We start from the raw sequence: 20000 nt of genomic DNA, 5'->3' as shown, positions 1-20000 counted from the left end.
GGGAATACCAGGTGCTGTAAGCATTTAATTAATTATTTATTTATTTATTCATATAATTTTTTTCCAGAAATGCATCCTTTCTGTAAGCGTTCGCCGATGGCATGGCGTTGCCACATTAGTCTTGAAGTGGCTCTCGAATCGAGTCAGCGCTCGCTTACGGCCACACCACCCTGAGCACGCCCGCTCTCGTCTGATCTCGGAAGCCAAGCAGGGTCGGGCCTGGTTAGTACTTGGATGGGAGACCGCCTGGGAATACCAGGTGCTGTAAGCATTTAATTCTTTATTTAATTAATTATTTAATTATTTATTCATATAATTTTTTTCCAGAAATGCATCCTTTCTGTAAGCGTTCGCCGATGGCATGGCGTTGCCACATTAGTCTTGAAGTGGCTCTCGAATCGAGTCAGCGCTCGCTTACGGCCACACCACCCTGAGCACGCCCGCTCTCGTCTGATCTCGGAAGCCAAGCAGGGTCGGGCCTGGTTAGTACTTGGATGGGAGACCGCCTGGGAATACCAGGTGCTGTAAGCGTTTGATTCTTTATTTATTTAATTAATTATTTAATTATTTATTCATATAATTTTTTTCCAGAAATGCATTCTTTCTGTAAGCGTTCGCCGATGGCATGGCGTTGCCACATTAGTCTTGAAGTGGCTCTCGAATCGAGTCAGCGCTCGCTTACGGCCACACCACCCTGAGCACGCCCGCTCTCGTCTGATCTCGGAAGCCAAGCAGGGTCGGGCCTGGTTAGTACTTGGATGGGAGACCGCCTGGAAATACCAGGTGCTGTAAGCATTTAATTCTTTATTTAATTAATTATTCATATAATTTTTTTCCCAGAAATGCATCCTTTCTGTAAGCGTTCGCCGATGGCATGGCGTTGCCACATTAGTCTTGAAGTGGCTCTCGAATCGAGTCAGCGCTCGCTTACGGCCACACCACCCTGAGCACGCCCGCTCTCGTCTGATCTCGGAAGCCAAGCAGGGTCGGGCCTGGTTAGTACTTGGATGGGAGACCGCCTGGAAATACCAGGTGCTGTAAGCATTCAATTCTTTACCAGGTCCTGTAAGCATTTAATTCTTTATTTAATTAATTATTTAATTATTTATTCATATAATTTTTTTCCAGAAATGCATCCTTTCTGTAAGCGTTCGCCGATGGCATGGCGTTGCCACATTAGTCTTGAAGTGGCTCTCGAATCGAGTCAGCGCTCGCTTACGGCCACACCACCCTGAGCACACCCGCTCTCGTCTGATCTCGGAAGCCAAGCAGGGTCGGGCCTGTTTAGTACTTGGATGGGAGACCGCCTGGGAATACCAGGAGCTGTAAGCATTTAATTAATTATTTAATTATTTATTCATATAATTTTTTTCCAGAAATGCATCCTTTCTGTAAGCGTTCGCCGATGGCATGGCGTTGCCACATTAGTCTTGAAGTGGCTCTCGAATCGAGTCAGCGCTCGCTTACGGCCACACCACCCTGAGCACGCCCGCTCTCGTCTGATCTCGGAAGCCAAGCAGGGTCGGGCCTGGTTAGTACTTGGATGGGAGACCGCCTGGGAATACCAGGTGCTGTAAGCATTTAATTCTTTATTTAATTAATTATTTAATTATTTATTCATATAATTTTTTCCAGAAATGCATCCTTTCTGTAAGCGTTCGCCGATGGCATGGCGTTGCCACATTAGTCTTGAAGTGGCTCTCGAATCGAGTCAGCGCTCGCTTACGGCCACACCACCCTGAGCACGCCCGCTCTCGTCTGATCTCGGAAGCCAAGCAGGGTCGGGCCTGGTTAGTACTTGGATGGGAGACCGCCTGGGAATACCAGGTGCTGTAAGCATTTAATTCTTTATTTAATTAATTATTTAATTATTTATTCATATAATTTTGTTCCAGAAATGCATCCTTTCTGTAAGCGTTCGCAGATGGCATGGCGTTGCCACATTAGTCTTGAAGTGGCTCTCGAATCAAGTCATCCCTCGCTTACGGCCACACCACCCTGAGCACGCCCGCTCTCGTCTGATCTCGGAAGCAAAGCAGTGTCGGACCTGGTTAGTACTTGGATGGGAGACCACCTAGGAATACCGGGTGCGGTAAGCATTTAATTAATTATTTAATTATTTATTCATATAATTTTTTTCCAGAAATGCATCCTTTCTGTAAGCATTCGCCGATGGCATGGCGTTGCCACATTAGTCTTGAAGTGGCTCTCGAATCGAGTCAGCCCTCGCTTACGGCCACACCACCCTGAGCACACCCGCTCTCGTCTGATCTCGGAAGCCAAGCAGGGTCGGGCCTGGTTAGTACTTGGTTGGGAGACCGCCTGGGAATACCAGGTGCTGTAAGCATTTAATTCTTTATTTAATTAATTATTTAATTATTTATTCGTATAATTTTGTTCCAGAAATGCATCCTTTCTGTAAGCGTTCGCCGATGGCATGGCGTTGCCACATTAGTCTTGAAGTGGCTCTCGAATCGAGTCAGCGCTTGCTTACGGCCACACCACCCTGAGCACGCCCGCTCTCGTCTGATCTCGGAAGCCAAGCAGGGTCGGGCCTGGTTAGTACTTGGATGGGAGACCGCCTGGGAATACCAGGTGCTGTAAGCATTTAATTAATTATTTAATTAATTATTTAATTATTTATTCATATAATTTTTTTCCAGAAATGCATCCTTTCTGTAAGCGTTCGCCGATGGCATGGCGTTGCCACATTGAAGTGGCTCTCGAATCGAGTCAGCGCTCGCTTACAGCCACACCACCCTGAGCACGCCCGCTCTCGTCTGATCTCGGAAGCCAAGCAGGGTCGGGCCTGGTTAGTACTTCGATGGGACACCGCCTGGGAATACCAGGTGCTGTAAGCATTTAATTAATTATTTAATTAATTATTTAATTATTTATTCATATAATTTTTTTCCAGAAATGCATCCTTTCTGTAAGCGTTCGCCGATGGCATGGCGTTGCCACATTAGTCTTGAAGTGGCTCTCCAATCGAGTCAGCGCTCGCTTACGGCCACACCACCCTGAGCACGCCCGCTCTCGTCTGATCTCGGAAGCCAAGCAGGGTCGGGCCTGGTTAGTACTTGGATGGGAGACCGCCTGGGAATACCAGGTGCTGTAAGCATTTAATTCTTTATTTAATTAATTATTTAATTATTTATTCATATAATTTTTTTCCAGAAATGCATCCTTTCTGTAAGCGTTCGCCGATGGCATGGCGTTGCCACATTAGTCTTGAAGTGGCTCTCGAAACGAGTCAGCGCTCGCTTACGGCCACACCACCCTGAGCACGCCCGCTCTCGTCTGATCTCGGAAGCCAAGCAGGGTCGGGCCTGGTTAGTACTTGTATGGGAGACCGCCTGGGAATACCAGGTGCTTGTAAGCATTTAATTCTTTATTAAATTAATTATTTAATTATTTATTCATATAATTTTTTTCCAGAAATGCATCCTTTCTGTAAGCGTTCGCCGATGGCATGGCGTTGCCACATTAGTCTTGAAGTGGCTCTCGAATCGAGTCAGCGCTCGCTTACGGCCACACCACCCTGAGCACGCCTGCTCTTGTCTGATCTCGGAAGCCAAGCAGGGTCGGGCCTGGTTAGTACTTGTATGGGAGACCGCCTGGGAATTTCAGGTGCTGTAAGCATTTAATTCTTTATTACATTAATTATTTAATTATTTATTCATATAATTTTTTCCAGAAATGCATCCTTTCTGTAAGCGTTCGCCGATGGCATGGCGTTGCCACATTGAAGTGGCTCTCGAATCGAGTCAGCGCTCGCTTACGGCCACACCACCCTGAGCACGCCCGCTCTCGTCTGATCTCGGAAGCAAAGCAGGGTCGGGCCTGGTTAGTACTTGGATGGGAGACCACCTGGGAATACCAGGTGCTGTAAGCATTTAATTAATTATTTAATTATTTATTCATATAATTTTTTTCCAGAAATGCATCCTTTCTGTAAGCGTTCGCCGATGGCATGGCGTTGCCACATTAGTCTTGAAGTGGCTCTCGAATCGAGTCAGCCCTCGCTTACGGCCACACCACCCTGAGCACACCCGCTCTCGTCTGATCTCGGAAGCCAAGCAGGGTCGGGCCTGGTTAGTACTTGGTTGGGAGACCGCCTGGGAATACCAGGTGCTGTAAGCATTTAATTCTTTATTTAATTTATTATTTAATTATTTATTCATATAATTTTGTTCCAGAAATGCATCCTTTCTGTAAGCGTTCGCCGATGGCATGGCGTTGCCACATTAGTCTTAAAGTGGCTCTCGAATCGAGTCAGCGCTTGCTTACGGCCACACCACCCTGAGCACGCCCGCAATCGTCTGATCTCGGAAGCCAAGCAGGGTCGGGCCTGGTTAGTACTTGGATGGGAGACCGCCTGGGAATACCAGTTGCTGTAAGCATTTAATTAATTATTTAATTAATTATTTAATTATTTATTCATATAATTTTTTTCCAGAAATGCATCCTTTCTGTAAGCGTTCGCCGATGGCATGGCGTTGCCACATTGAAGTGGCTCTCGAATCGAGTCAGCGCTCGCTTACAGCCACACCACCCTGAGCACGCCCGCTCTCGTCTGATCTCGGAAGCCAAGCAGGGTCGGGCCTGGTTAGTACTTCGATGGGACACCGCCTGGGAATACCAGGTGCTGTAAGCATTTAATTAATTATTTAATTATTTATTCATATAATTTTTTTCCAGAAATGCATCCTTTCTGTAAGCGTTCGCCGATGGCATGGCGTTGCCACATTAGTCTTGAAGTGGCTCTCGAATCGAATCAGCGCTCGCTTACGGCCACACCACCCTGAGCACGCCCGCTCTCGTCTGATCTCGGAAGCCAAGCACGGTCGGGCCTGGTTAGTACTTGTATGGGAGACCGCCTGGGAATACCAGGTGCTGTAAGCATTTAATTCTTTATTAAATTAATTATTTAATTATTTATTCTTTTAATTTTTTTCCAGAAATGCATCCTTTCTGTAAGCGTTCGCCGATGGCATGGCGTTGCCACATTAGTCTTGAAGTGGCTCTCGAATCGAGTCAGCGCTCGCTTACGGCCACACCACCCTGAGCACGCCCGCTCTCGTCTGATCTCGGAAGCCAAACAGGGTCGGGCCTGGTTAGTACTTGGATGGGAGACCGCCTGGGAATACCAGGTGCTGTAAGAATTTAATTCTTTATTTAATTAATTATTTAATTATTTATTCATATAATTTTTTCCAGAAATGCATCCTTTCTGTAAGCTTTCGCCGATGGCATGGCGTTGCCACATTGAAGTGGCTCTCGAATCGAGTCAACGCTCGCTTACGGCCACACCACCCTGAGCACGCCCGCTCTCGTCTGATCTCGGAAGCCAAGCAGGGTCGGGCCTGGTTAGTACTTGGATGGGAGACCGCCTGGGAATACCAGGTGCTTTAAGCATTTAATTAATTATTTAATTATTTATTCATATAATTTTTTTCCAGAAATGCATCCTTTCTGTAAGCGTTCGCCGATGGCATGGCGTTGCCACATTAGTCTTGAAGTGGCTCTCGAATCGAGTCAGTGCTCGCTTTCGGCCACACCACCCTGAGCACGCCCGCTCTCGTCTGATCTCGGAAGCCAAGCAGGGTCGGGCCTGGTTAGTACTTGGATGGGAGACCGCCTGGGAATACCAGGTGCTGTAAGCATTTAATTCTTTATTTAATTAATTATTTAATTATTTATTCATATAATTTTTTTCCAGAAATGCATCCTTTCTGTAAACGTTCGCCGATGGCATGGCGTTGCCACATTAGTCTTGAAGTGGCTCTCCAATCGAGTCAGCACTCGCTTACGGCCACACCACCCTGAGCACGCCCGCTCTCGTCTGATCTCGGAAGCCAAGCAGGGTCGGGCCTGGTTAGTACTTGGATGGGAGACCGCCTGGGAATACCAGGTGCTGTAAGCATTTAATTCTTTATTTAATTAATTATTTAATTATTTATTCCTATAATTTTTTTCCAGAAATGCATCCTTTCTGTAATCGTTCGCCGATGGCATGGCGTTGCCACATTAGTCTTGAAGTGGCTCTCGAATCGAGTCAGCGCTCGCTTACGGCCACACCACCCTGAGCACGCCCGCTCTCGTCTGATCTCGGAAGCCAAGCAGGGTCGGGCCTGGTTAGTACTTGTATGGGAGACCGCCTGGGAATACCAGGTGCTGTAAGCATTTAATTCTTTATTAAATTAATTATTTAATTATTTATTCATATAATTTTTTTCAAGAAATGCATCCTTTCTGTAAGCGTTCGCCGATGGCATGGCGTTGCCACATTAGTCTTGAAGTGGCTCTCGAATCGAGTCAGCGCTCGCTTACGGCCACACCACCCTGAGCACGCCCGCTCTCGTCTGATCTCGGAAGTCAAGCCGGGTCGGGCCCGGTTAGTACTTGGATGGGAGATCCCCTGGGAATACCAGGTGCTGTAAGCATTTAAATCTTTATTTAATTAATTATTTCATTATTTATTCATATAATTTTTTTCCAGAAATGCATCCTTTCTGTAAGCGTTCGCCGATGTCATTGCGTTGCCACATTGAAGTGGCTCTCGAATCGAGTCAGTGCTCGCTTACGGCCACACCACCCTGAGCACGCCCGCTCTCGTCTGATCTCGGAAGCCAAGCAGGGTCGGGCCTGGTTAGTACTTGGATGGGAGACCGCCTGGGAATACCAGGTGCTGTAAGCATTTAATTAATTATTTAATTATTTATTCATATAATTTTTTTCCAGAAATGCATCCTTTCTGTAAGCGTTCGCCGATGGCATGGCGTTGCCACATTAGTCTTGAAGTGGCTCTCGAATCGAGTCAGCGCTCGCTTACGGCCACACCACCCTGAGCACGCCTGCTCTTGTCTGATCTCGGAAGCCAAGCAGGGTCGGGCCTGGTTAGTACTTGTATGGGAGACCGCCTGGGAATTTCAGGTGCTGTAAGCATTTAATTCTTTATTACATTAATTATTTAATTATTTATTCATATAATTTTTTCCAGAAATGCATCCTTTCTGTAAGCGTTCGCCGATGGCATGGCGTTGCCACATTGAAGTGGCTCTCGAATCGAGTCAGCGCTCGCTTACGGCCACACCACCCTGAGCACGCCCGCTCTCGTCTGATCTCGGAAGCAAAGCAGGGTCGGGCCTGGTTAGTACTTGGATGGGAGACCACCTGGGAATACCAGGTGCTGTAAGCATTTAATTAATTATTTAATTATTTATTCATATAATTTTTTTCCAGAAATGCATCCTTTCTGTAAGCGTTCGCCGATGGCATGGCGTTGCCACATTAGTCTTGAAGTGGCTCTCGAATCGAGTCAGCCCTCGCTTACGGCCACACCACCCTGAGCACACCCGCTCTCGTCTGATCTCGGAAGCCAAGCAGGGTCGGGCCTGGTTAGTACTTGGTTGGGAGACCGCCTGGGAATACCAGGTGCTGTAAGCATTTAATTCTTTATTTAATTTATTATTTAATTATTTATTCATATAATTTTGTTCCAGAAATGCATCCTTTCTGTAAGCGTTCGCCGATGGCATGGCGTTGCCACATTAGTCTTAAAGTGGCTCTCGAATCGAGTCAGCGCTTGCTTACGGCCACACCACCCTGAGCACGCCCGCAATCGTCTGATCTCGGAAGCCAAGCAGGGTCGGGCCTGGTTAGTACTTGGATGGGAGACCGCCTGGGAATACCAGTTGCTGTAAGCATTTAATTAATTATTTAATTAATTATTTAATTATTTATTCATATAATTTTTTTCCAGAAATGCATCCTTTCTGTAAGCGTTCGCCGATGGCATGGCGTTGCCACATTGAAGTGGCTCTCGAATCGAGTCAGCGCTCGCTTACAGCCACACCACCCTGAGCACGCCCGCTCTCGTCTGATCTCGGAAGCCAAGCAGGGTCGGGCCTGGTTAGTACTTCGATGGGACACCGCCTGGGAATACCAGGTGCTGTAAGCATTTAATTAATTATTTAATTATTTATTCATATAATTTTTTTCCAGAAATGCATCCTTTCTGTAAGCGTTCGCCGATGGCATGGCGTTGCCACATTAGTCTTGAAGTGGCTCTCGAATCGAATCAGCGCTCGCTTACGGCCACACCACCCTGAGCACGCCCGCTCTCGTCTGATCTCGGAAGCCAAGCACGGTCGGGCCTGGTTAGTACTTGTATGGGAGACCGCCTGGGAATACCAGGTGCTGTAAGCATTTAATTCTTTATTAAATTAATTATTTAATTATTTATTCTTTTAATTTTTTTCCAGAAATGCATCCTTTCTGTAAGCGTTCGCCGATGGCATGGCGTTGCCACATTAGTCTTGAAGTGGCTCTCGAATCGAGTCAGCGCTCGCTTACGGCCACACCACCCTGAGCACGCCCGCTCTCGTCTGATCTCGGAAGCCAAACAGGGTCGGGCCTGGTTAGTACTTGGATGGGAGACCGCCTGGGAATACCAGGTGCTGTAAGAATTTAATTCTTTATTTAATTAATTATTTAATTATTTATTCATATAATTTTTTCCAGAAATGCATCCTTTCTGTAAGCTTTCGCCGATGGCATGGCGTTGCCACATTGAAGTGGCTCTCGAATCGAGTCAACGCTCGCTTACGGCCACACCACCCTGAGCACGCCCGCTCTCGTCTGATCTCGGAAGCCAAGCAGGGTCGGGCCTGGTTAGTACTTGGATGGGAGACCGCCTGGGAATACCAGGTGCTTTAAGCATTTAATTAATTATTTAATTATTTATTCATATAATTTTTTTCCAGAAATGCATCCTTTCTGTAAGCGTTCGCCGATGGCATGGCGTTGCCACATTAGTCTTGAAGTGGCTCTCGAATCGAGTCAGTGCTCGCTTTCGGCCACACCACCCTGAGCACGCCCGCTCTCGTCTGATCTCGGAAGCCAAGCAGGGTCGGGCCTGGTTAGTACTTGGATGGGAGACCGCCTGGGAATACCAGGTGCTGTAAGCATTTAATTCTTTATTTAATTAATTATTTAATTATTTATTCATATAATTTTTTTCCAGAAATGCATCCTTTCTGTAAACGTTCGCCGATGGCATGGCGTTGCCACATTAGTCTTGAAGTGGCTCTCCAATCGAGTCAGCACTCGCTTACGGCCACACCACCCTGAGCACGCCCGCTCTCGTCTGATCTCGGAAGCCAAGCAGGGTCGGGCCTGGTTAGTACTTGGATGGGAGACCGCCTGGGAATACCAGGTGCTGTAAGCATTTAATTCTTTATTTAATTAATTATTTAATTATTTATTCCTATAATTTTTTTCCAGAAATGCATCCTTTCTGTAATCGTTCGCCGATGGCATGGCGTTGCCACATTAGTCTTGAAGTGGCTCTCGAATCGAGTCAGCGCTCGCTTACGGCCACACCACCCTGAGCACGCCCGCTCTCGTCTGATCTCGGAAGCCAAGCAGGGTCGGGCCTGGTTAGTACTTGTATGGGAGACCGCCTGGGAATACCAGGTGCTGTAAGCATTTAATTCTTTATTAAATTAATTATTTAATTATTTATTCATATAATTTTTTTCAAGAAATGCATCCTTTCTGTAAGCGTTCGCCGATGGCATGGCGTTGCCACATTAGTCTTGAAGTGGCTCTCGAATCGAGTCAGCGCTCGCTTACGGCCACACCACCCTGAGCACGCCCGCTCTCGTCTGATCTCGGAAGTCAAGCCGGGTCGGGCCCGGTTAGTACTTGGATGGGAGATCCCCTGGGAATACCAGGTGCTGTAAGCATTTAAATCTTTATTTAATTAATTATTTCATTATTTATTCATATAATTTTTTTCCAGAAATGCATCCTTTCTGTAAGCGTTCGCCGATGTCATTGCGTTGCCACATTGAAGTGGCTCTCGAATCGAGTCAGTGCTCGCTTACGGCCACACCACCCTGAGCACGCCCGCTCTCGTCTGATCTCGGAAGCCAAGCAGGGTCGGGCCTGGTTAGTACTTGGATGGGAGACCGCCTGGGAATACCAGGTGCTGTAAGCATTTAATTAATTATTTAATTATTTATTCATATAATTTTTTTCCAGAAATGCATCCTTTCTGTAAGCGTTCGCCGATGGCATGGCGTTGCCACATTAGTCTTGAAGTGGCTCTCGAATCGAGTCAGCGCTCGCTTACGGCCACACCACCCTGAGCACGCCCGCTCTCGTCTGATCTCGGAAGCCAAGCAGGGTCGGGCCTGGTTAGTACTTGGATGGGAGACCGCCTGGGAATACCAGGTGCTATAAGCATTTAATTCTTTATTTAATTAATTATTTAATTATTTATTCATATAATTTTTTCCAGAAATGCATCCTTTCTGTAAGCGTTCGCCGATGGCATGGCGTTGCCACATTGAAGTGGCTCTCGAATCGAGTCAGCGCTCGCTTACGGCCACACCACCCTGAGCACGCCCGCTCTCGTCTGATCTCGGAAGCCAAGCAGGGTCGGGCCTGGTTAGTACTTGGATAGGAGACCGCCTGGTAATACCAGGTGCTGTAAGCATTTAATTCTTTATTTAATTAATTATTTATTTATTTATTCATATAATTTTTTTCCAGAAATGCATCCTTTCTGTAAGCGTTCGCCGATGGCATGGCGTTGCCACATTAGTCTTGAAGTGGCTCTCGAATGGAGTCAGCGCTCGCTTACGGCCACACCACCCTGAGCACGCCCGCTCTCGTCTGATCTCGGAAGCCAAGCAGGGTCGGGCCTGGTTAGTACTTGGATGGGAGACCGCCTGGGAATACCAGGTGCTGTAAGCATTTAATTCTTTATTTAATTAATTATTTCATTATTTATTCATATAAATTTTTTCCAGAAATGCATCCTTTCTGTAAGCGTTCGCCGATGGCATGGCGTTGCCACATTGAAGTGGCTCTCGAATTAAGTCAGCGCTCGCTTACGGCCACACCACCCTTAGCACGCCCGCTCTCGTCTGATCTCGGAAGCCAAGCAGGGTCGGGCCTGGTTAGTACTTGGATGGGAGACCGCCTGGGAATACCAGGTGCTGTAAGCATTTAATTCTTTATTTAAATAATTATTTAATTATTTATTCATATAATTTTTTTTCCAGAAATGCATCCTTTCTGTAAGCGTTCGCCGATGGCATGGCGTTGCCACATTAGTCTTGAAGTGGCTCTCGAATCGAGTCAGCGCTCGCTTACGGCCACACCACCCTGAGCACGCCCGCTCTCGTCTGATCTCGGAAGCCAAGCAGGGTCGGTCCTGGTTAGTACTTGGATGGGAGACCGCCTGGGAATACCAGGTGCTGTAAGCATTTAATTAATTATTTAATTATTTATTCATATAATTTTTTTCCATAAATGCATCTTTTCTGTAAGCGTTCGCCGATGGCATGGCGTTGCCACATTAGTCTTGAAGTGGCTCTCGAATCGAGTCAGCGCTCGCTTACGGCCACACCACCCTGAGCACGCCCGCTCTCGTCTGATCTCGGAAGCCAAGCAGGGTCGGGCCTGGTTAGTACTTGGATGGGAGACCGCCTGGGAATACCAGGTGCTGCAAGCATTTAACTCTTTATTTAATTAATTATTTAATTATTTATTCATATAATTTTTTTCCAGAAATGCATGCTTTCTGTAAGCGTTCGCCGATGGCATGGCTTTGCCACATTAGTCTTGAAGTGGCTCTCGAATCGAGTCAGCCCTCGCTTACGGCCACACCACCCTGAGCACGCCCGCTCTCGTCTGATCTCGGAAGCCAAGCAGGTTCGGGCCTGGTTAGTACTTGGATGGGAGACCGCCTGGGAATTCCAGGTGCTGTAAGCATTTAATTCTTTATTTAATTAATTATTTAATTATTTATTCATATAATTTTTTTCCAGAAATGCATCCTTTCTGTAAGCGTTCGCCGATGGCATGGCGTTGCCACATTAGTCTTGAAGTGGCTCTCGAATCGAGTTAGCGCTCGCTTACGGCCACACCACCCTGAGCACGCCCGCTCTCGTCTGATCTCGGAAGCCAAGCAGGGTCGGGCCTGGTTAGTACTTGGATGGGAGACCGCCTGGGAATACCAGGTGCTGTAAGCATTTAATTCTTTATTTATTTAATTATTTAATTATTTATTCATATAATTTTTTTCCAGAAATGCATCCTTTCTGTAAGCGTTCACCGATGGCATGGCGTTGCCACATTGAAGTGGCTCTCGAATCGAGTCAGCACTCGCTTACGGCCACACCACCCTGAGCACGCCTGCTCTCGTCTGATCTCGGAAGCCAAGCAGGGTCGGGCCTGGTTAGTACTTGAATGGGAGACCGCCTGGGAATACCAGGTGCTGTAAGCATTTATTTAATTATTTATTCATATAATTTTTTCCCAGAAATGCATCCTTTCTGTAAGCGTTCGCCGATGGCATGGCGTTGCCACATTAGTCTTGAAGTGGCTCTCGAATCGAGTCAGCGCTCGCTTACGGCCACACCACCCTGAGCACGCCCGCTCTCGTCTGATCTCGGAAGCCAAGCAGGGTCGGGCCTGGTTAGTACTTGGATGGGAGACCGCCTGGGAATACCAGGTGCTGTAAGCATTTAATTCTTTATTTAATTAATTATTTAATTATTTATTCATATAATTTTTTTCCAGAAATGCATCCTTTCTGTAAGCGTTCGCCGATGGCATGGCGTTGCCACATTAGTCTTGAAGTGGCTCTCGAATCGAGTCAGCGCTAGCTTACGGCCACACCACCCTGAGCACGCCCGCTCTCGTCTGATCTCGGAAGCCAAGCAGGGTCGGGCCTGGTTAGTACTTGGATGGGAGACCGCCTGGGAATACCAGGTGCTTTAAGCATTTAATTAATTATTTAATTATTTATTCATATAATTTTTTTCCAGAAATGCATCCTTTCTGTAAGCGTTCGCCGATGGCATGGCTTTGCCACATTAGTCTTGAAGTGGCTCTCGAATCGAGTCAGCGCTCGCTTACGGCCACACCACCCTGAGCACGCCCGCTCTCGTCTGATCTCGGAAGCCAAGCAGGGTCGGGCCTGGTTAGTACTTGGATGGGAGACCGCCTGGGAATACCAGGTGCTGTAAGCATTTAATTCTTTATTTAATTAATTATTTAATTATTTATTCATATAATTTTTTTCCAGAAATGCATCCTTTCTGTAAGCGTTCGCCGATGGCATGGCGTTGCCACATTAGTCTTGAAGTGGCTCTCGAATCGAGTCAGCGCTCGCTTACGGCCACACCACCCTGAGCACGCCCGCTCTCGTCTGATCTCGGAAGCCAAGCAGGGTCGGGCCTGGTTAGTACTTGGATGGGAGACCGCCTGGGAATACCAGGTGCTTTAAGCATTTAATTAATTATTTAATTATTTATTCCTATAATTTTTTTCCAGAAATGCATCCTTTCTGTAAGCGTTCGCCGATGGCATGGCGTTGCCACATTAGTCTTGAAGTGGCTCTCGAATCGAGTCAGTGCTCGCTTACGGCCACACCACCCTGAGCACGCCCGCTCTCGTCTGATCTCGGAAGCCAAGCAGGGTCGGGCCTGGTTAGTACTTGTATGGGAGACCGCCTGGGAATACCAGGTGCTGTAAGCATTTAATTCTTTATTAAATTAATTATTTAATTATTTATTCATATAATTTTTTTCCAGAAATGCATCCTTTCTGTAAGCGTTCGCCGATGGCATGGCGTTGCCACATTAGTCTTGAAGTGGCTCTCGAATCGAGTCAGCGCTCGCTTACGGCCACACCACCCTGAGCACGCCCGCTCTCGTCTGATCTCGGAAGCCAAGCCGGGTCGGGCCCGGTTAGTACTTGGATGGGAGATCCCCTGGGAATACCAGGTGCTGTAAGCATTTAAATCTTTATTTAATTAATTATTTCATTATTTATTCATATAATTTTTTTCCAGAAATGCATCCTTTCTGTAAGCGTTCGCCGATGGCATTGCGTTGCCACATTGAAGTGGCTCTCGAATCGAGTCAGCGCTCGCTTACGGCCACACCACCCTGAGCACGCCCGCTCTCGTCTGATCTCGGAAGCCAAGCAGGGTCGGGCCTGGTTAGTACTTGGATGGGAGACCGCCTGGGAATACCAGGTGCTGTAAGCATTTAATTAATTATTTAATTATTTATTCATATAATTTTTTTCCAGAAATGCATCCTTTCTGTAAGCGTTCGCCGATGGCATGGCGTTGCCACATTAGTCTTGAAGTGGCTCTTGAATCGAGTCAGCGCTCGCTTACGGCCACACCACCCTGAGCACGCCCGCTCTCGTCTGATCTCGGAAGCCAAGCAGGGTCGGGCCTGGTTAGTACTTGGATGGGAGACCGCCTGGGAATACCAGGTGCTGTAAGCATTTAATTCTTTATTTAATTAATTATTTAATTATTTATTCATATAATTTTTTCCAGAAATGCATCCTTTCTGTAAGCGTTCGCCGATGGCATGGCGTTGCCACATTGAAGTGGCTCTCGAATCGAGTCAGCGCTCGCTTACGGCCACACCACCCTGAGCACGCCCGCTCTCGTCTGATCTCGGAAGCCAAGCAGGGTCGGGCCTGGTTAGTACTTGGATGGGAGACCGCCTGGGAATACCAGGTGCTGTAAGCATTTAATTCTTTATTTAATTAATTATTTAATTATTTATTCATATAATTTTTTTCCAGAAATGCATGCTTTCTGTAAGCGTTCGCCGATGGCATGGCTTTGCCACATTAGTCTTGAAGTGGCTCTCGAATCGAGTCAGCCCTCGCTTACGGCCACACCACCCTGAGCACGCCCGCTCTCGTCTGATCTCGGAAGCCAAGCAGGGTCGGGCCTGGTTAGTACTTGGATGGGAGACCGCCTGGGAATTCCAGGTGCTGTAAGCATTTAATTCTTTATTTAATTAATTATTTAATTATTTATTCATATAATTTTTTTCCAGAAATGCATCCTTTCTGTAAGCGTTCGCCGATGGCATGGCGTTGCCACATTAGTCTTGAAGTGGCTCTCGAATCGAGTCAGCGCTCGCTTACGGCCACACCACCCTGAGCACGCCCGCTCTCGTCTGATCTCGGAAGCCAAGCAGGGTCGGGCCTGGTTAGTACTTGGATGGGAGACCGCCTGGGAATACCAGGTGCTGTAAGCATTTAATTCTTTATTTATTTAATTATTTAATTATTTATTCATATAATTTTTTTCCAGAAATGCATCCTTTCTGTAAGCGTTCACCGATGGCATGGCGTTGCCACATTGAAGTGGCTCTCGAATCGAGTCAGCACTCGCTTACGGCCACACCACCCTGAGCACGCCCGCTCTCGTCTGATCTCGGAAGCCAAGCAGGGTCGGGCCTGGTTAGTACTTGAATGGGAGACCGCCTGGGAATACCAGGTGCTGTAAGCATTTAATTAGTGGCTCTCGAATCGAGTCAGCGCTCGCTTACGGCCACACCACCCTGAGCACGCCCGCTCTCGTCTGATCTCGGAAGCCAAGCAGGGTCGGGCCTGGTTAGTACTTGTATGGGAGACCGCCTGGGAATACCAGGTGCTGTAAGCATTTAATTCTTTATTAAATTAATTATTTAATTATTTATTCATATAATTTTTTTCAAGAAATGCATCCTTTCTGTAAGCGTTCGCCGATGGCATGGCGTTGCCACATTAGTCTTGAAGTGGCTCTCGAATCGAGTCAGCGCTCGCTTACGGCCACACCACCCTGAGCACGCCCGCTCTCGTCTGATCTCGGAAGCCAAGCCGGGTCGGGCCCGGTTAGTACTTGGATGGGAGATCCCCTGGGAATACCAGGTGCTGTAAGCATTTAAATCTTTATTTAATTAATTATTTCATTATTTATTCATATAATTTTTTTCCAGAAATGCATCCTTTCTGTAAGCGTTCGCCGATGGCATTGCGTTGCCACATTGAAGTGGCTCTCGAATCGAGTCAGTGCTCGCTTACGGCCACACCACCCTGAGCACGCCCGCTCTCGTCTGATCTCGGAAGCCAAGCAGGGTCGGGCCTGGTTAGTACTTGGATGGGAGACCGCCTGGGAATACCAGGTGCTGTAAGCATTTAATTAATTATTTAATTATTTATTCATATAATTTTTTTCCAGAAATGCATCCTTTCTGTAAGCGTTCGCCGATGGCATGGCGTTGCCACATTAGTCTTGAAGTGGCTCTCGAATCGAGTCAGCGCTCGCTTACGGCCACACCACCCTGAGCACGCCCGCTCTCGTCTGATCTCGGAAGCCAAGCAGGGTCGGGCCTGTTTAGTACTTGGATGGGAGACCGCCTGGGAATACCAGGTGCTATAAGCATTTAATTCTTTATTTAATTAATTATTTAATTATTTATTCATATAATTTTTTCCAGAAATGCATCCTTTCTGTAAGCGTTCGCCGATGGCATGGCGTTGCCACATTGAAGTGGCTCTCGAATCGAGTCAGCGCTCGCTTACGGCCACACCACCCTGAGCACGCCCGCTCTCGTCTGATCTCGGAAGCCAAGCAGGGTCGGGCCTGGTTAGTACTTGGATAGGAGACCGCCTGGTAATACCAGGTGCTGTAAGCATTTAATTCTTTATTTAATTAATTATTTATTTATTTATTCATATAATTTTTTTCCAGAAATGCATCCTTTCTGTAAGCGTTCGCCGATGGCATGGCGTTGCCACATTAGTCTTGAAGTGGCTCTCGAATGGAGTCAGCGCTCGCTTACGGCCACACCACCCTGAGCACGCCCGCTCTCGTCTGATCTCGGAAGCCAAGCAGGGTCGGGCCTGGTTAGTACTTGGATGGGAGACCGCCTGGGAATACCAGGTGCTGTAAGCATTTAATTCTTTATTTAATTAATTATTTCATTATTTATTCATATAATTTTTTTCCAGAAATGCATCCTTTCTGTAAGCGTTCGCCGATGGCATGGCGTTGCCACATTGAAGTGGCTCTCGAATTAAGTCAGCGCTCGCTTACGGCCACACCACCCTTAGCACGCCCGCTCTCGTCTGATCTCGGAAGCCAAGCAGGGTCGGGCCTGGTTAGTACTTGGATGGGAGACCGCCTGGGAATACCAGGTGCTGTAAGCATTTAATTAATTATTTAATTATTTATTCATATAATTTTTTTCCATAAATGCATCTTTTCTGTAAGCGTTCGCCGATGGCATGGCGTTGCCACATTAGTCTTGAAGTGGCTCTCGAATCGAGTCAGCGCTCGCTTACGGCCACACCACCCTGAGCACGCCCGCTCTCGTCTGATCTCGGAAGCCAAGCAGGGTCGGGCCTGGTTAGTACTTGGATGGGAGACCGCCTGGGAATACCAGGTGCTGCAAGCATTTAACTTTTTATTTAATTAATTATTTAATTATTTATTCATATAATTTTTTTCCAGAAATGCATGCTTTCTGTAAGCGTTCGCCGATGGCATGGCTTTGCCACATTAGTCTTGAAGTGGCTCTCGAATCGAGTCAGCCCTCGCTTACGGCCACACCACCCTGAGCACGCCCGCTCTCGTCTGATCTCGGAAGCCAAGCAGGTTCGGGCCTGGTTAGTACTTGGATGGGAGACCGCCTGGGAATTCCAGGTGCTGTAAGCATTTAATTCTTTATTTAATTAATTATTTAATTATTTATTCATATAATTTTTTTCCAGAAATGCATCCTTTCTGTAAGCGTTCGCCGATGGCATGGCGTTGCCACATTAGTCTTGAAGTGGCTCTCGAATCGAGTTAGCGCTCGCTTACGGCCACACCACCCTGAGCACGCCCGCTCTCGTCTGATCTCGGAAGCCAAGCAGGGTCGGGCCTGGTTAGTACTTGGATGGGAGACCGCCTGGGAATACCAGGTGCTGTAAGCATTTAATTCTTTATTTATTTAATTATTTAATTATTTATTCATATAATTTTTTTCCAGAAATGCATCCTTTCTGTAAGCGTTCACCGATGGCATGGCGTTGCCACATTGAAGTGGCTCTCGAATCGAGTCAGCACTCGCTTACGGCCACACCACCCTGAGCACGCCCGCTCTCGTCTGATCTCGGAAGCCAAGCAGGGTCGGGCCTGGTTAGTACTTGAATGGGAGACCGCCTGGGAATACCAGGTGCTGTAAGCATTTAATTAATTATTTAATTATTTATTCATATAATTTTTTCCCAGAAATGCATCCTTTCTGTAAGCGTTCGCCGATGGCATGGCGTTGCCACATTAGTCTTGAAGTGGCTCTCGAATCGAGTCAGCGCTCGCTTACGGCCACACCACCCTGAGCACGCCCGCTCTCGTCTGATCTCGGAAGCCAAGCAGGGTCGGGCCTGGTTAGTACTTGGATGGGAGACCGCCTGGGAATACCAGGTGCTGTAAGCATTTAATTCTTTATTTAATTAATTATTTAATTATTTATTCATATAATTTTTTTCCAGAAATGCATCCTTTCTGTAAGCGTTCGCCGATGGCATGGCGTTGCCACATTAGTCTTGAAGTGGCTCTCGAATCGAGTCAGCGCTAGCTTACGGCCACACCACCCTGAGCACGCCCGCTCTCGTCTGATCTCGGAAGCCAAGCAGGGTCGGGCCTGGTTAGTACTTGGATGGGAGACCGCCTGGGAATACCAGGTGCTTTAAGCATTTAATTAATTTTTTAATTATTTATTCATATAATTTTTTTCCAGAAATGCATCCTTTCTGTAAGCGTTCGCCGATGGCATGGCGTTGCCACATTAGTCTTGAAGTGGCTCTCGAATCGAGTCAGCGCTCGCTTACGGCCACACCACCCTGAGCACGCCCGCTCTCGTCTGATCTCGGAAGCCAAGCAGGGTCGGGCCTGGTTAGTACTTGGATGGGAGACCGCCTGGGAATACCAGGTGCTGTAAGCATTTAATTCTTTATTTAATTAATTATTTAATTATTTATTCATATAATTTTTTTCCAGAAATGCATCCTTTCTGTAAGCGTTCGCCGATGGCATGGCGTTGCCACATTAGTCTTGAAGTGGCTCTCGAATCGAGTCAGCGCTCGCTTACGGCCACACCACCCTGAGCACGCCCGCTCTCGTCTGATCTCGGAAGCCAAGCAGGGTCGGGCCTGGTTAGTACTTGGATGGGAGACCGCCTGGGAATACCAGGTGCTTTAAGCATTTAATTAATTATTTAATTATTTATTCCTATAATTTTTTTCCAGAAATGCATCCTTTCTGTAAGCGTTCGCCGATGGCATGGCGTTGCCACATTAGTCTTGAAGTGGCTCTCGAATCGAGTCAGTGCTCGCTTACGGCCACACCACCCTGAGCACGCCCGCTCTCGTCTGATCTCGGAAGCCAAGCAGGGTCGGGCCTGGTTAGTACTTGTATGGGAGACCGCCTGGGAATACCAGGTGCTGTAAGCATTTAATTCTTTATTAAATTAATTATTTAATTATTTATTCATATAATTTTTTTCCAGAAATGCATCCTTTCTGTAAGCGTTCGCCGATGGCATGGCGTTGCCACATTAGTCTTGAAGTGGCTCTCGAATCGAGTCAGCGCTCGCTTACGGCCACACCACCCTGAGCACGCCCGCTCTCGTCTGATCTCGGAAGCCAAGCCGGGTCGGGCCCGGTTAGTACTTGGATGGGAGATCCCCTGGGAATACCAGGTGCTGTAAGCATTTAAATCTTTATTTAATTAATTATTTCATTATTTATTCATATAATTTTTTTCCAGAAATGCATCCTTTCTGTAAGCGTTCGCCGATGGCATTGCGTTGCCACATTGAAGTGGCTCTCGAATCGAGTCAGCGCTCGCTTACGGCCACACCACCCTGAGCACGCCCGCTCTCGTCTGATCTCGGAAGCCAAGCAGGGTCGGGCCTGGTTAGTACTTGGATGGGAGACCGCCTGGGAATACCAGGTGCTGTAAGCATTTAATTAATTATTTAATTATTTATTCATATAATTTTTTTCCAGAAATGCATCCTTTCTGTAAGCGTTCGCCGATGGCATGGCGTTGCCACATTAGTCTTGAAGTGGCTCTTGAATCGAGTCAGCGCTCGCTTACGGCCACACCACCCTGAGCACGCCCGCTCTCGTCT

At 47.1% G+C, this 20000-nt stretch overlaps 64 non-coding genes and 16 pseudogenes across 64 annotated transcripts in view; all 80 read left to right on the top strand.

Moving 5' to 3' along the window:
* Positions 1-23, top strand: part of LOC141359708 (5S ribosomal RNA) — a 119-nt gene extending 96 nt beyond the window's left edge. Inside the window, exon 1 of the ribosomal RNA XR_012366189.1 lies at positions 1-23. This exon is cut by the window's left edge and continues 96 nt beyond it. This is a non-coding gene — a ribosomal RNA (5S ribosomal RNA).
* Positions 24-152: 129 nt separating this feature from the next.
* On the top strand, positions 153-271 carry LOC141361270 (5S ribosomal RNA). The gene has a single exon (XR_012367322.1). It is a non-coding gene; the product is annotated as a 5S ribosomal RNA (ribosomal RNA).
* Positions 272-412: 141 nt separating this feature from the next.
* Positions 413-531, top strand: LOC141359721 (5S ribosomal RNA). The gene has a single exon (XR_012366202.1). It is a non-coding gene; the product is annotated as a 5S ribosomal RNA (ribosomal RNA).
* A 145-nt stretch (positions 532-676) lies between these two features.
* Positions 677-795, top strand: LOC141360169 (5S ribosomal RNA). Its single transcript, XR_012366682.1, has one exon. It is a non-coding gene; the product is annotated as a 5S ribosomal RNA (ribosomal RNA).
* A 130-nt stretch (positions 796-925) lies between these two features.
* Positions 926-1044, top strand: LOC141360168 (5S ribosomal RNA). Its single transcript, XR_012366681.1, has one exon. It is a non-coding gene; the product is annotated as a 5S ribosomal RNA (ribosomal RNA).
* A 169-nt stretch (positions 1045-1213) lies between these two features.
* On the top strand, positions 1214-1332 carry LOC141360132 (5S ribosomal RNA). Its single transcript, XR_012366645.1, has one exon. It is a non-coding gene; the product is annotated as a 5S ribosomal RNA (ribosomal RNA).
* Positions 1333-1461: 129 nt separating this feature from the next.
* LOC141361269 (5S ribosomal RNA) lies at positions 1462-1580 on the top strand. Its single transcript, XR_012367321.1, has one exon. It is a non-coding gene; the product is annotated as a 5S ribosomal RNA (ribosomal RNA).
* Positions 1581-1720: 140 nt separating this feature from the next.
* LOC141361268 (5S ribosomal RNA) lies at positions 1721-1839 on the top strand. The gene has a single exon (XR_012367320.1). It is a non-coding gene; the product is annotated as a 5S ribosomal RNA (ribosomal RNA).
* A 141-nt stretch (positions 1840-1980) lies between these two features.
* Positions 1981-2099, top strand: LOC141360917 (5S ribosomal RNA; annotated as a pseudogene).
* A 129-nt stretch (positions 2100-2228) lies between these two features.
* On the top strand, positions 2229-2347 carry LOC141359659 (5S ribosomal RNA). Its single transcript, XR_012366141.1, has one exon. It is a non-coding gene; the product is annotated as a 5S ribosomal RNA (ribosomal RNA).
* A 141-nt stretch (positions 2348-2488) lies between these two features.
* On the top strand, positions 2489-2607 carry LOC141361266 (5S ribosomal RNA). The gene has a single exon (XR_012367318.1). It is a non-coding gene; the product is annotated as a 5S ribosomal RNA (ribosomal RNA).
* A 135-nt stretch (positions 2608-2742) lies between these two features.
* LOC141360219 (5S ribosomal RNA) lies at positions 2743-2861 on the top strand. The gene has a single exon (XR_012366732.1). It is a non-coding gene; the product is annotated as a 5S ribosomal RNA (ribosomal RNA).
* Positions 2862-3002: 141 nt separating this feature from the next.
* LOC141361265 (5S ribosomal RNA) lies at positions 3003-3121 on the top strand. The gene has a single exon (XR_012367317.1). It is a non-coding gene; the product is annotated as a 5S ribosomal RNA (ribosomal RNA).
* A 141-nt stretch (positions 3122-3262) lies between these two features.
* Positions 3263-3382, top strand: LOC141360763 (5S ribosomal RNA; annotated as a pseudogene).
* Positions 3383-3523: 141 nt separating this feature from the next.
* LOC141360837 (5S ribosomal RNA) lies at positions 3524-3642 on the top strand (annotated as a pseudogene).
* Positions 3643-3776: 134 nt separating this feature from the next.
* Positions 3777-3895, top strand: LOC141361334 (5S ribosomal RNA). The gene has a single exon (XR_012367387.1). It is a non-coding gene; the product is annotated as a 5S ribosomal RNA (ribosomal RNA).
* A 129-nt stretch (positions 3896-4024) lies between these two features.
* LOC141361367 (5S ribosomal RNA) lies at positions 4025-4143 on the top strand. The gene has a single exon (XR_012367420.1). It is a non-coding gene; the product is annotated as a 5S ribosomal RNA (ribosomal RNA).
* A 141-nt stretch (positions 4144-4284) lies between these two features.
* LOC141360932 (5S ribosomal RNA) lies at positions 4285-4403 on the top strand (annotated as a pseudogene).
* Positions 4404-4538: 135 nt separating this feature from the next.
* LOC141360218 (5S ribosomal RNA) lies at positions 4539-4657 on the top strand. Its single transcript, XR_012366731.1, has one exon. It is a non-coding gene; the product is annotated as a 5S ribosomal RNA (ribosomal RNA).
* Positions 4658-4786: 129 nt separating this feature from the next.
* On the top strand, positions 4787-4905 carry LOC141360535 (5S ribosomal RNA; annotated as a pseudogene).
* A 141-nt stretch (positions 4906-5046) lies between these two features.
* Positions 5047-5165, top strand: LOC141360380 (5S ribosomal RNA). The gene has a single exon (XR_012366893.1). It is a non-coding gene; the product is annotated as a 5S ribosomal RNA (ribosomal RNA).
* A 134-nt stretch (positions 5166-5299) lies between these two features.
* LOC141360413 (5S ribosomal RNA) lies at positions 5300-5418 on the top strand. The gene has a single exon (XR_012366927.1). It is a non-coding gene; the product is annotated as a 5S ribosomal RNA (ribosomal RNA).
* Positions 5419-5547: 129 nt separating this feature from the next.
* Positions 5548-5666, top strand: LOC141360019 (5S ribosomal RNA). The gene has a single exon (XR_012366532.1). It is a non-coding gene; the product is annotated as a 5S ribosomal RNA (ribosomal RNA).
* Positions 5667-5807: 141 nt separating this feature from the next.
* On the top strand, positions 5808-5926 carry LOC141361264 (5S ribosomal RNA). Its single transcript, XR_012367316.1, has one exon. It is a non-coding gene; the product is annotated as a 5S ribosomal RNA (ribosomal RNA).
* Positions 5927-6067: 141 nt separating this feature from the next.
* Positions 6068-6186, top strand: LOC141359979 (5S ribosomal RNA). The gene has a single exon (XR_012366484.1). It is a non-coding gene; the product is annotated as a 5S ribosomal RNA (ribosomal RNA).
* A 141-nt stretch (positions 6187-6327) lies between these two features.
* Positions 6328-6446, top strand: LOC141360524 (5S ribosomal RNA; annotated as a pseudogene).
* Positions 6447-6581: 135 nt separating this feature from the next.
* Positions 6582-6700, top strand: LOC141361263 (5S ribosomal RNA). Its single transcript, XR_012367315.1, has one exon. It is a non-coding gene; the product is annotated as a 5S ribosomal RNA (ribosomal RNA).
* A 129-nt stretch (positions 6701-6829) lies between these two features.
* Positions 6830-6948, top strand: LOC141360836 (5S ribosomal RNA; annotated as a pseudogene).
* Positions 6949-7082: 134 nt separating this feature from the next.
* On the top strand, positions 7083-7201 carry LOC141361323 (5S ribosomal RNA). The gene has a single exon (XR_012367376.1). It is a non-coding gene; the product is annotated as a 5S ribosomal RNA (ribosomal RNA).
* A 129-nt stretch (positions 7202-7330) lies between these two features.
* On the top strand, positions 7331-7449 carry LOC141361356 (5S ribosomal RNA). The gene has a single exon (XR_012367409.1). It is a non-coding gene; the product is annotated as a 5S ribosomal RNA (ribosomal RNA).
* A 141-nt stretch (positions 7450-7590) lies between these two features.
* On the top strand, positions 7591-7709 carry LOC141360931 (5S ribosomal RNA; annotated as a pseudogene).
* Positions 7710-7844: 135 nt separating this feature from the next.
* Positions 7845-7963, top strand: LOC141360217 (5S ribosomal RNA). The gene has a single exon (XR_012366730.1). It is a non-coding gene; the product is annotated as a 5S ribosomal RNA (ribosomal RNA).
* Positions 7964-8092: 129 nt separating this feature from the next.
* Positions 8093-8211, top strand: LOC141360534 (5S ribosomal RNA; annotated as a pseudogene).
* Positions 8212-8352: 141 nt separating this feature from the next.
* LOC141360379 (5S ribosomal RNA) lies at positions 8353-8471 on the top strand. Its single transcript, XR_012366892.1, has one exon. It is a non-coding gene; the product is annotated as a 5S ribosomal RNA (ribosomal RNA).
* A 134-nt stretch (positions 8472-8605) lies between these two features.
* LOC141360412 (5S ribosomal RNA) lies at positions 8606-8724 on the top strand. Its single transcript, XR_012366926.1, has one exon. It is a non-coding gene; the product is annotated as a 5S ribosomal RNA (ribosomal RNA).
* A 129-nt stretch (positions 8725-8853) lies between these two features.
* Positions 8854-8972, top strand: LOC141360018 (5S ribosomal RNA). Its single transcript, XR_012366531.1, has one exon. It is a non-coding gene; the product is annotated as a 5S ribosomal RNA (ribosomal RNA).
* Positions 8973-9113: 141 nt separating this feature from the next.
* On the top strand, positions 9114-9232 carry LOC141361262 (5S ribosomal RNA). The gene has a single exon (XR_012367314.1). It is a non-coding gene; the product is annotated as a 5S ribosomal RNA (ribosomal RNA).
* Positions 9233-9373: 141 nt separating this feature from the next.
* On the top strand, positions 9374-9492 carry LOC141359978 (5S ribosomal RNA). The gene has a single exon (XR_012366482.1). It is a non-coding gene; the product is annotated as a 5S ribosomal RNA (ribosomal RNA).
* A 141-nt stretch (positions 9493-9633) lies between these two features.
* On the top strand, positions 9634-9752 carry LOC141360523 (5S ribosomal RNA; annotated as a pseudogene).
* A 135-nt stretch (positions 9753-9887) lies between these two features.
* Positions 9888-10006, top strand: LOC141361261 (5S ribosomal RNA). The gene has a single exon (XR_012367313.1). It is a non-coding gene; the product is annotated as a 5S ribosomal RNA (ribosomal RNA).
* A 129-nt stretch (positions 10007-10135) lies between these two features.
* LOC141360153 (5S ribosomal RNA) lies at positions 10136-10254 on the top strand. The gene has a single exon (XR_012366666.1). It is a non-coding gene; the product is annotated as a 5S ribosomal RNA (ribosomal RNA).
* Positions 10255-10388: 134 nt separating this feature from the next.
* LOC141360737 (5S ribosomal RNA) lies at positions 10389-10507 on the top strand (annotated as a pseudogene).
* Positions 10508-10648: 141 nt separating this feature from the next.
* On the top strand, positions 10649-10767 carry LOC141361260 (5S ribosomal RNA). The gene has a single exon (XR_012367312.1). It is a non-coding gene; the product is annotated as a 5S ribosomal RNA (ribosomal RNA).
* A 135-nt stretch (positions 10768-10902) lies between these two features.
* LOC141359908 (5S ribosomal RNA) lies at positions 10903-11021 on the top strand. The gene has a single exon (XR_012366398.1). It is a non-coding gene; the product is annotated as a 5S ribosomal RNA (ribosomal RNA).
* Positions 11022-11163: 142 nt separating this feature from the next.
* On the top strand, positions 11164-11282 carry LOC141360138 (5S ribosomal RNA). The gene has a single exon (XR_012366651.1). It is a non-coding gene; the product is annotated as a 5S ribosomal RNA (ribosomal RNA).
* Positions 11283-11411: 129 nt separating this feature from the next.
* LOC141360164 (5S ribosomal RNA) lies at positions 11412-11530 on the top strand. Its single transcript, XR_012366677.1, has one exon. It is a non-coding gene; the product is annotated as a 5S ribosomal RNA (ribosomal RNA).
* A 141-nt stretch (positions 11531-11671) lies between these two features.
* Positions 11672-11790, top strand: LOC141360325 (5S ribosomal RNA). The gene has a single exon (XR_012366838.1). It is a non-coding gene; the product is annotated as a 5S ribosomal RNA (ribosomal RNA).
* A 141-nt stretch (positions 11791-11931) lies between these two features.
* LOC141361259 (5S ribosomal RNA) lies at positions 11932-12050 on the top strand. The gene has a single exon (XR_012367311.1). It is a non-coding gene; the product is annotated as a 5S ribosomal RNA (ribosomal RNA).
* A 135-nt stretch (positions 12051-12185) lies between these two features.
* On the top strand, positions 12186-12304 carry LOC141360228 (5S ribosomal RNA). Its single transcript, XR_012366741.1, has one exon. It is a non-coding gene; the product is annotated as a 5S ribosomal RNA (ribosomal RNA).
* A 121-nt stretch (positions 12305-12425) lies between these two features.
* Positions 12426-12544, top strand: LOC141361258 (5S ribosomal RNA). Its single transcript, XR_012367310.1, has one exon. It is a non-coding gene; the product is annotated as a 5S ribosomal RNA (ribosomal RNA).
* A 141-nt stretch (positions 12545-12685) lies between these two features.
* On the top strand, positions 12686-12804 carry LOC141360411 (5S ribosomal RNA). Its single transcript, XR_012366925.1, has one exon. It is a non-coding gene; the product is annotated as a 5S ribosomal RNA (ribosomal RNA).
* Positions 12805-12933: 129 nt separating this feature from the next.
* Positions 12934-13052, top strand: LOC141361257 (5S ribosomal RNA). The gene has a single exon (XR_012367309.1). It is a non-coding gene; the product is annotated as a 5S ribosomal RNA (ribosomal RNA).
* A 141-nt stretch (positions 13053-13193) lies between these two features.
* On the top strand, positions 13194-13312 carry LOC141360410 (5S ribosomal RNA). The gene has a single exon (XR_012366924.1). It is a non-coding gene; the product is annotated as a 5S ribosomal RNA (ribosomal RNA).
* Positions 13313-13441: 129 nt separating this feature from the next.
* On the top strand, positions 13442-13560 carry LOC141359977 (5S ribosomal RNA). Its single transcript, XR_012366481.1, has one exon. It is a non-coding gene; the product is annotated as a 5S ribosomal RNA (ribosomal RNA).
* A 141-nt stretch (positions 13561-13701) lies between these two features.
* LOC141360622 (5S ribosomal RNA) lies at positions 13702-13820 on the top strand (annotated as a pseudogene).
* Positions 13821-13955: 135 nt separating this feature from the next.
* LOC141361256 (5S ribosomal RNA) lies at positions 13956-14074 on the top strand. The gene has a single exon (XR_012367308.1). It is a non-coding gene; the product is annotated as a 5S ribosomal RNA (ribosomal RNA).
* Positions 14075-14203: 129 nt separating this feature from the next.
* Positions 14204-14322, top strand: LOC141361255 (5S ribosomal RNA). Its single transcript, XR_012367307.1, has one exon. It is a non-coding gene; the product is annotated as a 5S ribosomal RNA (ribosomal RNA).
* Positions 14323-14456: 134 nt separating this feature from the next.
* On the top strand, positions 14457-14575 carry LOC141361254 (5S ribosomal RNA). Its single transcript, XR_012367306.1, has one exon. It is a non-coding gene; the product is annotated as a 5S ribosomal RNA (ribosomal RNA).
* A 141-nt stretch (positions 14576-14716) lies between these two features.
* On the top strand, positions 14717-14835 carry LOC141359703 (5S ribosomal RNA). Its single transcript, XR_012366184.1, has one exon. It is a non-coding gene; the product is annotated as a 5S ribosomal RNA (ribosomal RNA).
* Positions 14836-14976: 141 nt separating this feature from the next.
* On the top strand, positions 14977-15095 carry LOC141361253 (5S ribosomal RNA). Its single transcript, XR_012367305.1, has one exon. It is a non-coding gene; the product is annotated as a 5S ribosomal RNA (ribosomal RNA).
* Positions 15096-15230: 135 nt separating this feature from the next.
* LOC141359871 (5S ribosomal RNA) lies at positions 15231-15349 on the top strand. The gene has a single exon (XR_012366354.1). It is a non-coding gene; the product is annotated as a 5S ribosomal RNA (ribosomal RNA).
* A 34-nt stretch (positions 15350-15383) lies between these two features.
* LOC141359976 (5S ribosomal RNA) lies at positions 15384-15502 on the top strand. Its single transcript, XR_012366480.1, has one exon. It is a non-coding gene; the product is annotated as a 5S ribosomal RNA (ribosomal RNA).
* Positions 15503-15643: 141 nt separating this feature from the next.
* LOC129416276 (5S ribosomal RNA) lies at positions 15644-15762 on the top strand (annotated as a pseudogene).
* Positions 15763-15897: 135 nt separating this feature from the next.
* Positions 15898-16016, top strand: LOC129416196 (5S ribosomal RNA). The gene has a single exon (XR_008635201.2). It is a non-coding gene; the product is annotated as a 5S ribosomal RNA (ribosomal RNA).
* Positions 16017-16145: 129 nt separating this feature from the next.
* LOC129414452 (5S ribosomal RNA) lies at positions 16146-16264 on the top strand (annotated as a pseudogene).
* Positions 16265-16398: 134 nt separating this feature from the next.
* LOC129414444 (5S ribosomal RNA) lies at positions 16399-16517 on the top strand (annotated as a pseudogene).
* Positions 16518-16658: 141 nt separating this feature from the next.
* Positions 16659-16777, top strand: LOC129414438 (5S ribosomal RNA). The gene has a single exon (XR_008634389.1). It is a non-coding gene; the product is annotated as a 5S ribosomal RNA (ribosomal RNA).
* Positions 16778-16912: 135 nt separating this feature from the next.
* On the top strand, positions 16913-17031 carry LOC129414433 (5S ribosomal RNA). The gene has a single exon (XR_008634387.2). It is a non-coding gene; the product is annotated as a 5S ribosomal RNA (ribosomal RNA).
* A 129-nt stretch (positions 17032-17160) lies between these two features.
* Positions 17161-17279, top strand: LOC129414427 (5S ribosomal RNA). Its single transcript, XR_008634383.2, has one exon. It is a non-coding gene; the product is annotated as a 5S ribosomal RNA (ribosomal RNA).
* Positions 17280-17420: 141 nt separating this feature from the next.
* Positions 17421-17539, top strand: LOC129414423 (5S ribosomal RNA). The gene has a single exon (XR_008634381.2). It is a non-coding gene; the product is annotated as a 5S ribosomal RNA (ribosomal RNA).
* A 141-nt stretch (positions 17540-17680) lies between these two features.
* On the top strand, positions 17681-17799 carry LOC129414418 (5S ribosomal RNA). Its single transcript, XR_008634379.1, has one exon. It is a non-coding gene; the product is annotated as a 5S ribosomal RNA (ribosomal RNA).
* Positions 17800-17934: 135 nt separating this feature from the next.
* On the top strand, positions 17935-18053 carry LOC129414413 (5S ribosomal RNA). The gene has a single exon (XR_008634374.2). It is a non-coding gene; the product is annotated as a 5S ribosomal RNA (ribosomal RNA).
* A 129-nt stretch (positions 18054-18182) lies between these two features.
* LOC129414409 (5S ribosomal RNA) lies at positions 18183-18301 on the top strand. The gene has a single exon (XR_008634373.1). It is a non-coding gene; the product is annotated as a 5S ribosomal RNA (ribosomal RNA).
* Positions 18302-18442: 141 nt separating this feature from the next.
* On the top strand, positions 18443-18561 carry LOC129417625 (5S ribosomal RNA). Its single transcript, XR_012366923.1, has one exon. It is a non-coding gene; the product is annotated as a 5S ribosomal RNA (ribosomal RNA).
* A 129-nt stretch (positions 18562-18690) lies between these two features.
* On the top strand, positions 18691-18809 carry LOC129414405 (5S ribosomal RNA). The gene has a single exon (XR_008634372.1). It is a non-coding gene; the product is annotated as a 5S ribosomal RNA (ribosomal RNA).
* Positions 18810-18950: 141 nt separating this feature from the next.
* Positions 18951-19069, top strand: LOC129414394 (5S ribosomal RNA). Its single transcript, XR_008634370.2, has one exon. It is a non-coding gene; the product is annotated as a 5S ribosomal RNA (ribosomal RNA).
* A 129-nt stretch (positions 19070-19198) lies between these two features.
* On the top strand, positions 19199-19317 carry LOC129414390 (5S ribosomal RNA). Its single transcript, XR_008634367.2, has one exon. It is a non-coding gene; the product is annotated as a 5S ribosomal RNA (ribosomal RNA).
* Positions 19318-19458: 141 nt separating this feature from the next.
* LOC129414383 (5S ribosomal RNA) lies at positions 19459-19577 on the top strand (annotated as a pseudogene).
* A 135-nt stretch (positions 19578-19712) lies between these two features.
* LOC129414380 (5S ribosomal RNA) lies at positions 19713-19831 on the top strand. Its single transcript, XR_008634365.1, has one exon. It is a non-coding gene; the product is annotated as a 5S ribosomal RNA (ribosomal RNA).
* Positions 19832-19960: 129 nt separating this feature from the next.
* Positions 19961-20000, top strand: part of LOC129414375 (5S ribosomal RNA) — a 119-nt gene continuing 79 nt past the window's right edge. The window contains exon 1 of the ribosomal RNA XR_008634363.1: positions 19961-20000. This exon is cut by the window's right edge and continues 79 nt beyond it. This is a non-coding gene — a ribosomal RNA (5S ribosomal RNA).

Source organism: Misgurnus anguillicaudatus, chromosome 23 (assembly GCF_027580225.2).
Source record: "Misgurnus anguillicaudatus chromosome 23, ASM2758022v2, whole genome shotgun sequence".
Taxonomy (NCBI): domain Eukaryota; kingdom Metazoa; phylum Chordata; class Actinopteri; order Cypriniformes; family Cobitidae; genus Misgurnus; species Misgurnus anguillicaudatus.
Note: the sequence above shows the minus strand (reverse complement) of the source record. Positions and strands in the feature narration are given on the sequence as shown.